Source organism: Dermacentor andersoni, chromosome 3 (assembly GCF_023375885.2).
Source record: "Dermacentor andersoni chromosome 3, qqDerAnde1_hic_scaffold, whole genome shotgun sequence".
Lineage (NCBI taxonomy): Eukaryota > Metazoa > Arthropoda > Arachnida > Ixodida > Ixodidae > Dermacentor > Dermacentor andersoni.
The window spans coordinates 160674523-160690478 of NC_092816.1; the positions used below are offsets into that span (position 1 = coordinate 160674523).

The following is a 15956-nucleotide window of genomic DNA, read 5'->3' on the forward strand; positions in this document are numbered from 1 at the left end:
GTTGGCCATAATTGTACTCGAGTCCACAGTTCTGACAGAAAGAGCTGGTCTCTTTGTGGACTGCATAACATGCGACGCAGCATCCTGGAACAGGAAAATGTGGCGCATGTTCAACATTCGAGCGACATCGAAAGAAGTAGTCTGTAAGAAGCCACATCCTGTCGACAGCGGCAGTTTTCTTAAATTTTTTTTTAGACTTTCCACACCTGGTCAAAAATGTCCGAAACCGGCTCCTCCTCATAAATTTTGACACCCCTGAGTGTTCCGTTTCCATGCAGTTTGCTCGAGAGGCTTTCAAACTCGACAGTAATGCTGTCACAATGAAGGCAATGCCAGGAATAGCAAGCGTGCATATCAGCCCCAACAATTTTGAAAAAATGCGAGCAAGTTATGCTTTCGAACTGTTTGGCCATGGTGCTTTGCGAGCATTTTTTCTGTACCGGACTCAGCTGGAGAGGAGCTGCGGTATTACTGAAGCCACGGAAAAGTTCATGAGAATGAAGTCCCTGATTGGTGTAATGACTGCAAGGTACCCAGCAGAAGCACTGAGACATACCTCTGCAGGTGTTGAGAAAATAAAGGAGATGCTTAGTTTCTTGGACATCTCGGAGCAGCATGCTCATAAGAAGCATTTCCGCAGTGAGTCAACAGCGGAGGGCTTAAGAGTTACCCTGACAAGTACTCTTGAGCTCCTTCAATTTGGCTATAGCTACTTGTTGACGTCCCGGCTTAAGATAAAGTGGAGAACTTCTTCGGGATTGTTAGGCTGTCATCTGGCTGCAACTCTCACCCGACGCCGCAGCAGTTCGTGCTCACAGTTCATTGTCTGCCTTTTTATAACTTGGCTCGCAGTGTTGCAGGTGGGAATGCAGACAGCGATGTCATCAGTTCTCTTCTTGATACTAGGGACAAGGAGGAAACCGCAAAGCAACAGCTGATTGACACAGTGAGGCTTTGCACAGAAGAGCAAGCGGGACCGTCGGGCTCATGTGACAGTGCTGAATCAGTGGAACATGATTACCATGTGCAGCGAAGTGACTCTAGGCTAATTTATTATATCTCTGACTACATGGCAAAGGAATGTGTGCTTCCAAGGAAGTGCTCTGTTTCTATCGATAGCCTATTACTTCCAGCAGAGCAAGGGCGCTGCTTGCATGCTGCAGCATTTGTGCAGCACAATGATCAAGGAGGCTTGCTCTACCCCTCGCTTGAACTGTTTCGTTTTATAACCAGGCTAGAGGACATTTTCACAAGTTGTTTCAGTGCACGAAAAATACACCGTGAAAGTGTGATGGACGTCTTGCACATGATACATCGCCCTGCTCCCTTAAAGGTGGGATGCAGAGTGCATGCAGAAAGTTTGACTCCTCGCACAGTCAGCTTTTATGTAAACACACGGCTGCATTTTTTTTGTCAAGGGCTTGAACAAGTCCAATATCCTGTCAAAGCGAAAGGCAGCGAAACACCTCAAGCTGAGCAGGCTTAATTAGCTACATTTGTGCAGCCCTTGCAACCACGTATTGCAAGCACTTGCTCTCCTTGTGTTATTCTGAATAAGATGAAAAGCATGTGGAATAAAATTTGTCAAGCACTGGGTGCAGTTTCGCACTTTCTTTTTCTTGTTGGCATCGCGTTTTAAATCTTGCTTACCGCGAGTACTAAAAAATTACCGTGCTTTCGCGCGTATGAAATAACGTGCAAATTAAATAGACCAATTCTTTTGCATCTGTCCCAAATGGCGAATACTGTAAATGATTCTTCTTGAAAATCGCAGAATTGGTCCCACAAAAAACCTCTGCTTTGCGCAATTTTGTACTCTCGAAATATTCTTACCCGTGTTAGCGAAATGCTGAGGTCGCGAAAAATAATCGACTGGCTTTCGTCTGCTTCTAGTTCTGTTTACGATGAAAAGTCCGAAATGGTAGGGTCAGTTCAATAAAGGTCGACGCTGATAAAGTTGCCTGAAAAAAGAATTTAAATAAATGGCAAGCCAACAGTTGAATTACGTTGAAACAGCGTTGGTATGTAACCAAACAAGCCTTCCATTCTGGTGTGCCACGTACGCTGCAGAGGCGAGCTTTCAAGAGTGGTTGATGGCAGCACCACCGCTGCAGGAGACACCGCGCGCGTCAGGTGGAGAGGCGCGGTCGTGCCACTGGAAAGTATTCTAGTACACTGTAGCAGTGCAACACCAAAGCTACTAAGCAACCACAGTGGATTAGACACCACATGATAACTATATTCCAAGCACTGTACTACACTATGAAATTTGAAGGTCCTATACCACAAACAAAATGGCATGCTCAAGCTAACTTGTTAAATGTCTGGCGGCCCTTTAGCCTGCAAAATTTTGCTACATGTAATTGTGAAGCCCCCTCTCTCACATAATATTTTTAAAAAATATGAAAAAGAATCAGGCATTGCAGGAATGTGTTCCCTGCCAAGTTGAGCCAGTCTGATGGCCAGTTGAGACAAATACCCTCATGGTGCAGGTGACGGACGGTCTTCATCTTGGGGCATTTATATGGAAGGTGATGCAGGTCTGCCTCACACACTCAAGCAAAATAAAGCATTTGAATGAGCTCACCTTGAGTTGTCGCCTGTCACATCTCTGAGGAAGATTTTTTTGGAGGCTGTAACAGACTTACCATTTTTGCCTGAAAATAAGCCAGGAAAAATGTTAGAAATTCAATCTCAGTGCCTCACATTGTCAGAACCTTGTGTTCTTTGAACTGAATGAAGCTGAAGGAGATACATGGGTACAGTCTGAATGCAAGATGATTGAGCACTGCTCTGCGTAATTAAGCACTGCTGTTGAACCATGCAACATCAAATGAACACACAGACTCAGATCCTTTCATTGTGCTAAAGACAGGCCTGTGATTGCAAGATTTGCACACTTTAAAGGTAAGGAGCAAGTGCTGTCAGTGTACTTAAAAGATTGTTTCATTATAAATAGTGTCAGATAGAACATTGGAACATGTCCATGAAAATAAATTTTTACAGCTTCGAAAGTTTATGAAAACCTATTAATCTTTGTTTTCGAAGCCTGTACGAACCCTGCATAAATTATTGCCATTTCAGAGAATGCGCCATGGTACACTTTGGCCATTAACACATCAAGAATCTCCGGTAAAGAATTCATTGTCTAAGAGTAATTGCTGAATTAAGTTGCGATTACGGTGGTTGCAGTATTGCGAGAACAACGAATATTCAACTGCATTAAGCATTTTAAGCAAAGGATTCAAGGAAGAATGAGTTCATCGCAACAGTCTGTCCTAGAACTCACAAGAGGCACTGGAAGCTTGTCCAAGTAGACACCCAGGTGTGCACCTGAATTACATGGCAAGTGTCAGGATAAATTTTTTCACAGCTTTCATGCTTTATAAATATGACAAGTCCATGTAAATTTTCATTTTACAAGAGCTCTGAGCAGCTCCACTCATCTACCATGTACAATTACCATTTCAGTGTGGTTTGCATCGCCAGGCATTCAAGAAGGGTCATTGTCGCAGTCTGCATAGAGAACTTAGGTAAAAAAAATTATTGCTTGGCAGGGTAACTGCTGAAGAGAACAGTAAACAGAGCAAGTTGGTACTAATTTATGTTTGACGGACAGTGGGAGAAACTGCACAGGGCGAAAGAGAAACATCGGACGACCGCATAAATTGCAGATTCTCAACTGATGAAATTTATTGAAGCAATTCACCTTTAAATAGGCGTCATGCTCACAGCATGACAACCACGGCACAGCAGTACCAACAAATACAAATAAATGGTATAGAGAAAAAGTGGGAAGAAAACATGGCGAAAGCAGCCTTGCAGCACTCTAGGGGTAATCATTATTGCACATCAAAGAGGTGTGACCAAAAGAATGAATGTGGTAATAATGCACACATAGGTAAGCTACTAAATGCAGAGGCCTAAAAGTGCCAGCAAAAAGTACGTATAATCTGCTAAATTTCAGTGACTCACAATTTGCGGTTTCACTCGCACAGTGAGACTGTACTGTGCAGACAATATTAATGGGAAATTGATGCATCATATAAAATGTTGGTGCACTGTCATTGGCATGCCCGCTCAATTTGTTGTTGGTAGTGAGACCTTTGATACGTTTTACATTATCCCATCTTCATGTGCTGCGCAGCAGACTCTGCAACCCAGAAGTTTTATGCTGTTTGTGCCACAGCATTTGACATATAATGTTTTGTCTCTGCAAGCAGTGTATACAGAAGAGGACACAACAAAGCAACAGAAACAGCAGTGGCAATAGCAATGAAGCAGGGTTTGCAACAAAGCATCGAGTCTTGCACAGCTCCATTTGTGAGGTGGGCTGAGTGGCAATATGGCCAACATGTGTATAGCAAACTTCCAAGCCAAAAACACCCCCCCACTTGCGTGTGCCTCTCACACATAGCTATGCCACCACTATAATCCATTCTATGCAACACGAGTTCAAAAGATAAGAATTGGCCCAAATGCTACCTACAGTGCCGCTCATGTGATATCAATGATGAATGTGTGTTATTTAGTGGTGAAAGGGCCACGTGTGGTTAAAGAGCGCCATTCCAGTGTTAGTGACATTGCAATGGAATGATGAGGTCTATGAAGTTGATGTGATGTCGCTGAAAAGGGGCCTAAACATAGTCGCTGTAAAGTGCATAAAATCTACGTGTATGTAATTAGGTTATGGTTATGACTAATGACGTGTATTATGAGAATCAAAACACATTGCAAAACAATGACAAGATATACAAGATATGTCAGATACAAAAATTGGCTAGAGCACTACTGCCTCACCAGAGCCCTGGAAACAAGGGCCTGGAGGCATGTGCTATACAAAACTGCGATCACAGCAGCATCTTCTGAAGAGAGGATGCACCATGAATTTATTAGGCTAATAACATGCAAGACATCTTTCAGGAAACCTAGGACTGTATTGTTGTCAAAAAACGGTTCAGAACCGAGAAACATTACAAGATGAAGAGGGATGTGCTGCCAATATGCTAGGGAAAAATGTCTCCCCGATTCGGCTTCCAGACACTCCAGGAGAATGTGGAGGAAAGTCAGCCTCTCCCCACATCTACTACAGGTCGGAGGTTCCTTTCTAGCAATTAAAAGTTATGGGTTCCAAATGTGTGTTCTACTGAGACAACAGAGTATGACTTCTGTCCGGCGTGATTTTGTTGCGGAGGGCCACAAACCTAACTGTGGCTTTGTAACTTGGACCGAAAATGGATGTCGACAGAAATACTCACGGCAATAAAAGCAAACGACTGGCTTTGGGTTCGAACAAAGAGAAGTCCTAATTGTAGTGCTTTGCAGCTTCGGTTCAAAGGGCTTCGAAATAAGGTCAATGCTATGATACGCCTAGCAAAATGTAATAACATACGAGCAAAATTTACGGACGCTCGTTGTGACAGCAGGAAAACATGGTCCCTAATTAACAATCTTAGAGGTGGTGATGTAAATGCTAATCACCATGTTGATATGATGTCTCGTTTTTCTTCAAATGGTACTGCCACCGCTAATGATTCTAACTCATTTCTTTCAAAAGTATCTGCTGTAGCGAGACCTCATCCAGATATTTGCACATTGCAAACTAGTATATCAGAATCTGCCTTCCCGTGTTTACGGAACATGTGAAATCAATCCTTTCCAGTATAAAACCAATTGAGTCTCCAGGAATTGATGGTACTTCAATATTAGAGCTGCGCAGAACTTGCAAAGCAATAAAAGATGTGCTACTACTTATTTTAAACAATATTATTACCACTGGTATCATTCCCGATAATCTGAAAAATGCGCTGGTCATTCCTCTTTTTAAAAGTGGCGCATGCAACAATATCAATAACTACCGGCCTATTTCAATCCTTTCATGCATTGCGCAGCTATTGGAAAAACATCTGCTCAAGACAATGAGCAGCTTTTTAGACAATCATGGCATTCTATCTCCTAGCCAGTATGGCTTTGTGCCAAATTGGGGTACGCAGTAGCTGCTTGAAGATTTTTCCAATACACTAAACTCTGCATTTGAACACAATCAGATTGCTTGTGCACTGTTTCTCTATGTCTGCAAAGCGGTTGACAGCGTCTGTCATAGTATACTACTAACCAAACTTTCTTTTCTAGGCTTTCGGGGTGCGTTTTCGCGGCTTCTAAAAAACTTATCTCACAGGCACCAACTTGTGTCTATTGGAAAATTTCGCAGCAACCTAACCGAAATTAAAGCTGGCGTCTTCCAAGGTTCAATTTTAAGTCCGTTATTATTTAATTCATGTTTCAACGATTTATCTAATGTCGTGAATGTCAAATTATAGTATGCTGGTGACACTGTCCTTGTTTCATACGCTTGAAGTTACACTGACGCCATCTCTTCTTTACAAATGGCAACAACAAAAGTGATGGACTGGTTTCGGAATAATGTAGTCGATATCAATGCGTCCAAAACTCAACTAATCTGTTACCACAACCCTGTCAAGCAAGTTACCCTATCGTCCCCATTATATCTGCACACATCACGTTGCAATCCCTGTTCGTGTGACCCTGTGCAATACGCTTGTTCAATTAAATACCTTGGTGTGTTTTTACAGTGATCTATCCTGCAACTCTCATTTCGCGCATATTTGTCAGAAACTTCGTACAGTGTCTTGTGTTTTGTACAATATTAAATTTTACATGCCATTGTCTATCCAAAAGCTTGTAGTACATGCCTTATGCTACAGTGTAATCCGGTATTGGATATCTACATATGGTCATGGCGCTCAACATTTGGTAAACCGGGTCAATTCAGTCCTTCGTGGTATTTTGAAGCATGTTGCTTATGATGTCTCCCCCAAATCTGATGTGCTTGACACTTTGTCTTTACTCGATTTCACTTCTTTGCTGCTAGAAACTGTTGTCTTAAAGCATTTTTGGATAAGCCAGTATAAAATTCCTTATGTGCCTGTTCATTGCCTGAGACCAAAGAATACTTATGTTACACCCCGCTGCAAGACGAGATACGGTCGAAGACTCCACAACTATTATGTCCCAGCAATGTTTAATTTACTTTCCCAAAGCATACAAGATGTGAAGACGAAATATGGTCTCAGAAAGGCTCTTAGACACATCAATGCGTGATCGGAAGCCTGTCATGTGTATGTGTTCTTTTTTTCTCACTGTTGTCTACAAACTAATAACGTGTTACTGATGCCTCTGTCGCTGTCTGCCAGGCACTGCCGTTCAAGCCCACTGCAGCTTTGGCAGGCCCAATTCTTGAATTGTATTATTCTCAAGTCATCAATAAAGTATTATTATTATTATTATCACGCAAAGCTTATTTGTTTCCCCACCCCACAAGCGTTGCCAGTGGCTTTGCAGTTTCTTTCACAAGAAAGGCTTTAGATCTGTGGCAGGGACAGCAATAGTAGGATGAATAGCCTGCTATGTAATTGGCGCGGCCATCTGGTCCGCCAGAACATTACCCTCCATGACCCTATGGCCAGGCACCCAGCGTATAATGACATGCTGGTTAGATATATCCGCTTTACATAGGATGGAATAGAGCTCAATAAGTACAGGATTTTTGTGCTTACAGAGTGGCATCAAGGCCTTCACAATGCTTAGGAAGTCTGTATATATAATTGCTTTTTGGAGTTCCGATTTCCATATATGCTTCACAGCTGACAATACTGCATAGGCCTCAGCCATAAAGATAGTTGTTTCCGCATGTAGTACATCAGATTCTGAGAAGGATGGACTGATGGCTGCACAGGACACCCTGGCATGCGACTTCGAAGCATCTTGTGTAGAACTGTGAGCAAGAGTGCTTGTGTTGGAGTTCTAGAAAATACATTTGAATTTTGAGCTCTGGAGCATGCTTTGTAACTTCTAGAAAGGATATGTCACATCCTACCACCTGCCATTCCCAAGGAGGTAACACCTAGGTTGGATGCATTAAGTGATGTTCGAGGAGTGGGACATGTATTTCATCGCTAAGCTACCTCACACGCAGAGAGCAAGGCTGTCTTACAGAGGAACAATTATGGAAAATTGTTGCACATGTCATATCGTTAACGGTTTTAAAACATGGATGTTCATGATTAGAGTGTATTTGGAAAAGATATGTGAGGTTGATGTAAGTTCTCTGCAGATGGTGTGACCATTCATTTGATTCTGCGTATAAGCTTTCAATAGGGCTTCACCTAATAGCGCCAGTGGCGACGCGGATACCTTGATGGTGAACGAGATCTAGCTCTTCTGACGCAGTGTTTTTGTTCGTCCACAGTCGCTCTCTATGCTAGTATGAGGGGTGGCACTGCCCAAAGTCATTTGGGAGCAATTTTTGGAGCAAGTAAAATTAGGTTTTGGAGCAGTTTGGAGCAGGCCAATCTGAATTTCGGTAGAATAATGAAATAAGGAATATGGCAGCACACTTCGAACTCATGACAAAACAGAATAAACCAACACCAGCACTATACTGTACTGTTTTAAGCAAAGTCTTAAACGGAATTTTGAAGCAGATTATCCCGATACCTGCCATGGTTGCTCAGTGGCTATGGTGTTGGGCTGCTGAGCACAAAGTCACGGGATTGAATCCTTGCCACGGCGCCCGCACTTCGATGGGGGCTAAATGCGAAAACACCCATGTACATAGGTTTAAGTGCACGTTAAAGAACCCCAGGTGGTAGAAGTTTCCAGAGTCCTCCACTACGGCATGCCTCATAATCAGAAAGTGATCTTGAAACCCCACTGTGAAGGGTTGGAGCAAAGGGTCCAAAGAAGGACATGAAAGTTGCAAAGACGATCCAAAACTGGGCCAAAGCCACTGTGAAATCACTCCCAACACAATTGCAAAGATTGATGAGCTTATTAGACAAGAACAGAGGATAAGCATCGATGAACTGGCAGAGCATGTGAACATCAGTCATGGTTCGGTTCACACTATAATGCATGAACATCTCGGTTATCAGGCCTTGTGTGCGCAATGGATGAGCAACATTTTGAACCACCGCCAGAAGACGGAGAGTTCAGTGCTGCCTTGACTCCTCTGATCTGGTATCACAATGAGGGTGACGACTTCTTGTCTGCAATTGCGACCAGGGACAAATCATGGTGCCACTACTATGAGCCTGAAACACGATGGCAAAGCTTACAGTGGAAACATTCGAATTCACCACCCCCAAAGAAAGCAAAGGCCATCATTTCTGCCAGAAAGGTGTTGTTGAGTTTTTTTTCTATCATCAGGGGCCATTACTGATCAAATTTGCTAAACCTGGAGAGAGTCAATCGTTTCCAATATTGTGAAACGCTGGATTGGCTGCATGTCGCAATCAAGAACAAATGACATGGAAAAGTGACGAATGGGGTCATCTTGCTCCATGACAATGCCTGTCTCCATGTCGCTAATGTGGTTAACACAAAATTGGCAAAGATCAAGTAGGAAATACTGCAACATCCGCCATACAGCCCAGACCTGTCACCTTGGGACTTCCACATCTTGGGGCAATTGAAGAACATCTCAAGGGAACCTGATTCGTGTTGGACGATGATACGAAAGTCAGTTACAGACTTTTTGAAGCAGCAATCCAAGGACTTTTACGTGACGGGAATCACGTGACTCGTTAGTCAATGGGACAAATGTCTAAATGCTCATGGAGGCTACCTTTAAATAAAGTACACTGTTTGTCAGATATTCGCATTGGCTCACTTTCATTTGCCTCGACCTCGTATATGTTGCAGAACTTCTGCTTTCTATATATTAACTCTGTTGAGACTATAATTTCGGTGCAATTACTCACAATACACGACCGGTGACAGCTGCTCCTGCGCAATACACTGGAACAAAGGGCAGCGTCATTGAGATTTTTCCCTGGCCATTGCATATGTACAAAAATGTAAACAAATGACAAAGTTTCATTAAAATAGTTGTCCTCAACTTGTTCATTTAATGGCCTTTACAGTTTTCATATCAGCAGCATGACTGCTCTGCTGGTTTCGAACTGATATACTAACTTCGGGTGATATTTTCTTCACTTATTAAATACACAAAAAAACATCGAAGCATTGACATCAGTTATTTCGGGCGCAATTTTTGGGATATACGAGTATATTCTTTTACAAAAAAAAAATACATATTTTACCTGTTTTGACAGTGCGCAGCGTTCATTCGTTTGCAGCATCTTTGGCAATGGCAATGCAGTTATTCATGTATTCGATCCCTCGACCAATTCCATAAGGAGGAGGCCGAGCTGCGACGTGAGCCCCGCCCCCCACCCCCCCCCCCCCCCCGAACGAAATTTCTGGCTACGCCACTGGGCACATGCTCACCTTTAGGCAGCGTCCACAGCAAAGTCCGCACTGTTCATACCCTGGCCAAATGTCCTGGCACATTCCAAGCTGCCAAACCGTTCACAAAGTCACTATGTCCGTCTTTTCTACACGATGCCAGTGAACTCAGAATGTAACTGAGCTATATAGCAGAGGAACACTATGACGGGCACGAAACGTATGAATGACATGACTGAAAACCACCGAAATACGAACCATTAAGATTGAACGAGTCAAAACAAAACACCCGGCACACGTTTACGTTCAGCACACACATGGCGCGAAAGTTTAGACTGGCTAGTCTTGCCTTGGCTGTACCACAGGCTCTACCACAGAACGGCTGTACCATGGCTATAGTGCTTGGAATATACTGGTTAGTGTGCCGTCCACCCGCTCTTTTCAATGGAGAGCGTGGCGCCGCCTGCAATGAATGCCCACGGTGGCCGGCAGAGGTCGCTGCCATACGGGTGCATAAGGGGACGCTCATAACATCCATCCCATGCAGACTACGCATGTCGTCTGCTTCGCACATCAGTTTCGCAGCGGTTGCGTCGGTTTCCGTGTTTGCGTTCTCAGTGTTATTACAGTGTTGCGTGTTTGTTCTTGGTGTTATTAAAGAGTGAGTGTGTCGCTGCTATGTTTGTGTGCCTGTCATTACAAGAACTATATGGCGGCGCTGAAAAAATGCCGAAGCTAAAGAGACCTGCTTTGTGCCGTTGTGTAAAAGCGGTTACCGCTCGAACACAGAGCGTGTATCCTTGTTCACTGCACCATCTGATGTGAAGCGGCTAGCAGAATGGGCAAGAATGATCAAAAGAACGGACAGAAGACTAACACCAACTGCTGTGCTTTGCGAGTAACATTTCGAAAGCAGTTTAATCGAGCGCGCATTCTCTGTCACCGTGGACGGCGTCGTCCACGAGATTCCTCGCGATAAACCGCGCCTGAAACCCGACGCCGTACCCACGATATTTCCTGAGTATGCTAAGCACCTTGTGCCTAAAGTGCCAGTAAAAAGAAAAACAAGAAATGAGTGCGAGCAAGATCTAAAGCTTCCATCAAAGCTGCGCAAGCGCGGTGAGTCAGCTGCCTCTGAGCTGTGCTCAGCCATTGAGGGAGCGGAAACAGAGTCTCGAAGGTGTCCACCAGAATGCTGCTGTACCTGAAAAGTGCATCCCACGCAGTAGCTGTGAAGCAGCAAGCGCGCAAAATGATGGAGCTCAGTGCCTGCAAAACACTACTGAAAGTCGCCATCCGTTCAGCGACCTCTCTATTCCTGTCGCGTGGATGAAAGTGCCATCTCTGCCAGCAGAATCAGTAGCTTACGCTTATTGTGAAGCCGAAATAAATAACTTCGCCACCCTTTTCATTGAGAAAATGGTATTGTTCGAAAAGCCTTTGCCTGAGCGACAGTCTAGTAGCCACGGTTTACTTGAGAGGGAGAGAGAAATCGAAACAAGTCCTCACAACTCGTGTTGAGGCTGAATCCCTGATCAAGAACGTTTCCTTGACAGTTCTTTGTGTTGGATGCGGCCTAAAGCCTGCTTCAAAGAAGAACACTTCCTACAGAGACATGTATTTTGCGGAAAATGCTTCTTATCTACGAAGTCTGTAGGGGAGTTCTGCGTTTTCTGTAAGTACCAAAGAGTTCTAGATCAAAACCAAGCCTGCAGGAGAAAGAAAAGGGAGAAGGCAAGCGCAGGGAAGCATGGCGAAAAGAAACACTGTAAGAACATTTCTCGAAATTTGTCGAGAACCAAGAGACGACTCGCAACTGCAAAAGAACAGGTGGCACACATGAAAGAGCAAAATGGGGCTGTTAGCGAAGAGGCATTTGAAAATAAAATTAAATCTCTTCCTCACAAACAGCAACTCGCTGTCAAGAACTGCTTCCTCGCTGCAAGACGGAAGTCACGTAAAGGCATGCGATACAATGATGAGTGGATCGTAGAATGCATGATTATGAAGATGCGAAGCCCGAAGTTGTAGGAACATCTCCGCAGAGAAACCATTATGGTACTGCCTGGGAGAACTTGTCTGCAAAGGTATCTGCAACGCTTCAAGGGTGGCTTTGGCCTCAGTGCCAATATTTTCAATGCCTTGACTGAAAAGACGAAGGCCATGGATGTTTACAGTCGACATGGTGGTCTCGTCATCAATGAGATCAAGCTTTCAGAGCACCTAAATGTAAAATCAGCAGGTGAGTAAAGCTTCATTGCATATTCTTCGAAACTCCTGCGTACATGAAGAAAATGGAGTGTTCTGCTAATCGCTATGATTTTCCTCAAACGAAATGTATTACGATCGAACGCCCATATGCCTAAGGTGTTCTGCAATGTGTTTCTTTTTATTGCGATATTAATTATATGAACACGTACTCCAGGTAAATTTTCGTCACCGCCGTAATGTTCTGTGTAAAGTTAAAGTGCGTTAAGATCCATTCACACCCCGAGCGCCGTATGGTGTGCGTGCAACGGTGCGCCAAAAATTATGATGGTTTGATGCACACCGTCTTCCCGTGCGCTCTATGTTGGAGCTGACATTCAAGCGCGAGCTATAGGGGGTAGCAGGCTCATCTAGCCCGGCCGTGGCTGCGCATGGCTGTTCGCGCACAGCACCTTTGAGACGGGTGCATAGCCTAATTAGGGCGAGCCGAGATGGTTTGTGGCTACGTAAACGCTCTCTGTTCGCCTTGAGTTGGAGGTCGTGTAACCTCAAATTCTGGAACGGCGGTGAAGCGAGAGGCATTTCCTCCCCGCTGCATGTGCTCTCCACCAGAGTTCCTGTTCATCGAGTGCTGTTCGTCAAGAAGTACCGGTGCGCACGCGACACCGTACTTGTAAATTGAATTAGCGAATCTTTACTGTAACCTATACGACTGATAAAACTACGAACCTTAATACTTCGTGTAGGTTAATGCTTTGCCATCGCTATAAATTCCGCGCCTTTCATGTGAAACTGACATGCTTACATTGTTTTACTAACGACTGATATGTTCCAACCTTCCTTGAGATGTCAAAGTAAAACTGGATGTTCCTCCTGTGCTTCTTTTTTACAATTAAGGCCACATTGAAGGCTTTGTCGACCTCGGGGATCATACACCTGCTGACCAGAAGAACGTGCTGGCAGACCATGGCATGGTAGTGCTGTTTCAGCCATTTACCGGTTAGCTGATTTCTTTTTTCTTTTTTGCTTCGCAACCGTATAATATGTAAGGCGTATGCTCTCAGAAGATACTTGTACCTTTATGCAGGAAGCTGGACACAAATTCTTTGCTTTTTTGCCTCCAAGGGCAATGTGAAATCCGCGACACTGGCGAAAATCGTTGGGAAACAGCCGTCCTTGCGGAAAAAGCTGGTCTCTTTGTGGACTGCATAACATGCGACGGCGCCAGCTGGAATAGGAGCATGTGGCGGCTGTTTGGAATACACGGTGAGATATCTTATTTGAGTGCAATATGCTAAGTTGTTCTTGCAACGTTGTGCTGGTACTGCAGCACACGCTTTACGATTTTTTAACTTGTGATGAATTAATCGCCAACCGTGGTGGAGCAGTGGCTTTGTTGTAGAGCGCGCTGCAAAGCCCGAGGGTGCGGAATCAAATCATTGCTGCAGCGGCCGCATTTCGACTGGGGCGAAATGCAAAAACGCCCATGTACTGCGCATTGGGTGGACGTTAAAGCACCCCAGGTGGTGAAAATTAATCCATAGTCCAGTCACCCACCACAGTGTGCCTTATAATCTTATTGTGGTTTTGGCATGTAAAACCACACAATTAATTTTTTTTTTGAAATTAGGTAATAACTGCTTCTCTTTGACATGTTTATTTATTTTTTACAAGGTTCTGCAAGCCACGTTCGGAGCAGCACCAAGCACCCTGTCGATTCGAAGAGGCAGCTGTTCTTTGTGTCCGATTTTCCACACTTAATGAAGAACGTGAGAAATGGATTTGTTGCAAAAGGGTACCTGACACCAACTGGACATGTCCACAGTGGTATTGTTCAAGCAGCTTTCGAAGCAGATCGGGAAAGTGTTACACTGAAAGTGATGCCGAGCATTACAAATGCACACATTAAGCCGAACTGTTTCGAAGAAATGAAGGTGGACATCGCGTTTCAGCTCTTCAGCGATCAGGTCATCAAAGGGCTATTTGTGTACAGGGAGCGCATTGAGTCTTCGTATGGGACTGTGCAGCCGCCTGTAGATTTTGTGAAAGAAATGAATCGCCTGATTCGTGGCATGACATCACGGACAAGCGGAAAGGCGCTGAAGCCTGGAAGTCCAAACATGCGCTTTTTGAAAGGGTTTCTAGAATATTTTCGAGAGTGGGAGCAGCACGCAAAACCGGCTGGTGGTGGTTTTCTTACAGAAAGCACAGCTTCTGGACTAAGGGTTACCATCACAAGTATCCTTAACCTGTTGTCCTACCTGTCATCTACCGTGGGCTTCAAATATCTTTTAACGTCCCGCTTAAGCCAAGATAAGCTAGAAAACCTTTTTGGAATAATTAGGCAATCATCAGGGTGCAACGACCATCCAACAGTTTCGCAGTTTCTCGTGACTGTCAACTTACTGGCATTTTATAATCGAGCCAAACTACCCAGAGGAGGAAACTGCCCACCAGACGTGGTCAGAGCACTGCTGAATCCAAATGAGTTGTGTGCAACAACAGGTAGGAGCCTACTGGACAGGATAGACGGCCTTCTTGACCGCGGAAGTGTCAATGAAGCTGAGGATGTCATTCAATCTCTTGCGTCCAGCGGTGAGCATGAAGCTTACACAGAAAAAAGGAGCAATTGCGCTTTGATATACTATACTGCAGGTTATGTTGCACGAAAAATCATTGCCAAAAATTCTTGTCCCCAGTGTGCAGGCTGCCTTTGCGTAAGTAAAGCAGAAGCTAGTGCCGACGCTGCTTCATATTTCACAACCCATCTTGACAATGGAGGCCTCTATCCTAGTCAGACCTTGTCAACAGCTGTGAAGGCCATGGAAGATGCATTTACTGTGTTCTTTAGTAAAAACAAGTTGCATGTAGCGAGTCTAGCTGATTTTTCAAGTCAGCTGCAGACACTGGCCTTTCCACAACTAGGGTGCCCAGAGCACGAAAAAGCAACTTAGACCGCAGTTGTAAAGTTCTATGTTCTTTTGAGGTTTCGTTTTTTTGCAAAAAGCATCAACAAACAGAGGGAAGCGCAAAGAAAACGGCAGAAGCTCCTTAAACTGCGTCACTGCAACTAGATCTATCTTCATGTATGTGTGTTTTATCTTATCTAGTGCAGTATTGTGCCTCCATTTGACTGTTCTTCCACTTCAATAAAATCTTTGTTACGCTTAAATAAAAGCTCTGTTTCCTATTTTTGTTCAAGTACATCAGACATAGATAGAAAACTGCACGTGTTTACCAGCTTTAAAAAAATTATATAGTACACGGAACACCGGCAGTCCATTTTACAGGCTAACTTAATTACTTATTATCATATACCCTCGGGACCGAATGGGCATTATGAGCCAGGGGATGGGTACATTGTTTACAAACAATCAAAAACGTTCAAACCTATCAGGACAACAATAAGAAACAGGCAGAAACAACAGCAAATAAAAAGAAAAAGAAAGAACAGCGAAATTCGACTCATTTCGAAAGAT

At 44.0% G+C, this 15956-nt stretch overlaps 1 long non-coding RNA gene and 1 pseudogene across 1 annotated transcript; one reads left to right on the forward strand and one right to left on the reverse strand.

Moving 5' to 3' along the window:
• Positions 1-2302: 2302 nt before the first annotated feature.
• LOC140216461 (uncharacterized) lies at positions 2303-10650 on the reverse strand. The gene is made up of 2 exons (XR_011893143.1): positions 10312-10650; positions 2303-2657 (listed from the first exon to the last, which is right to left on the reverse strand). It is a non-coding gene; the product is annotated as an uncharacterized lncRNA (long non-coding RNA).
• A 344-nt stretch (positions 10651-10994) lies between these two features.
• Positions 10995-15644, forward strand: LOC140216580 (uncharacterized; annotated as a pseudogene).
• Positions 15645-15956: the final 312 nt, after the last annotated feature.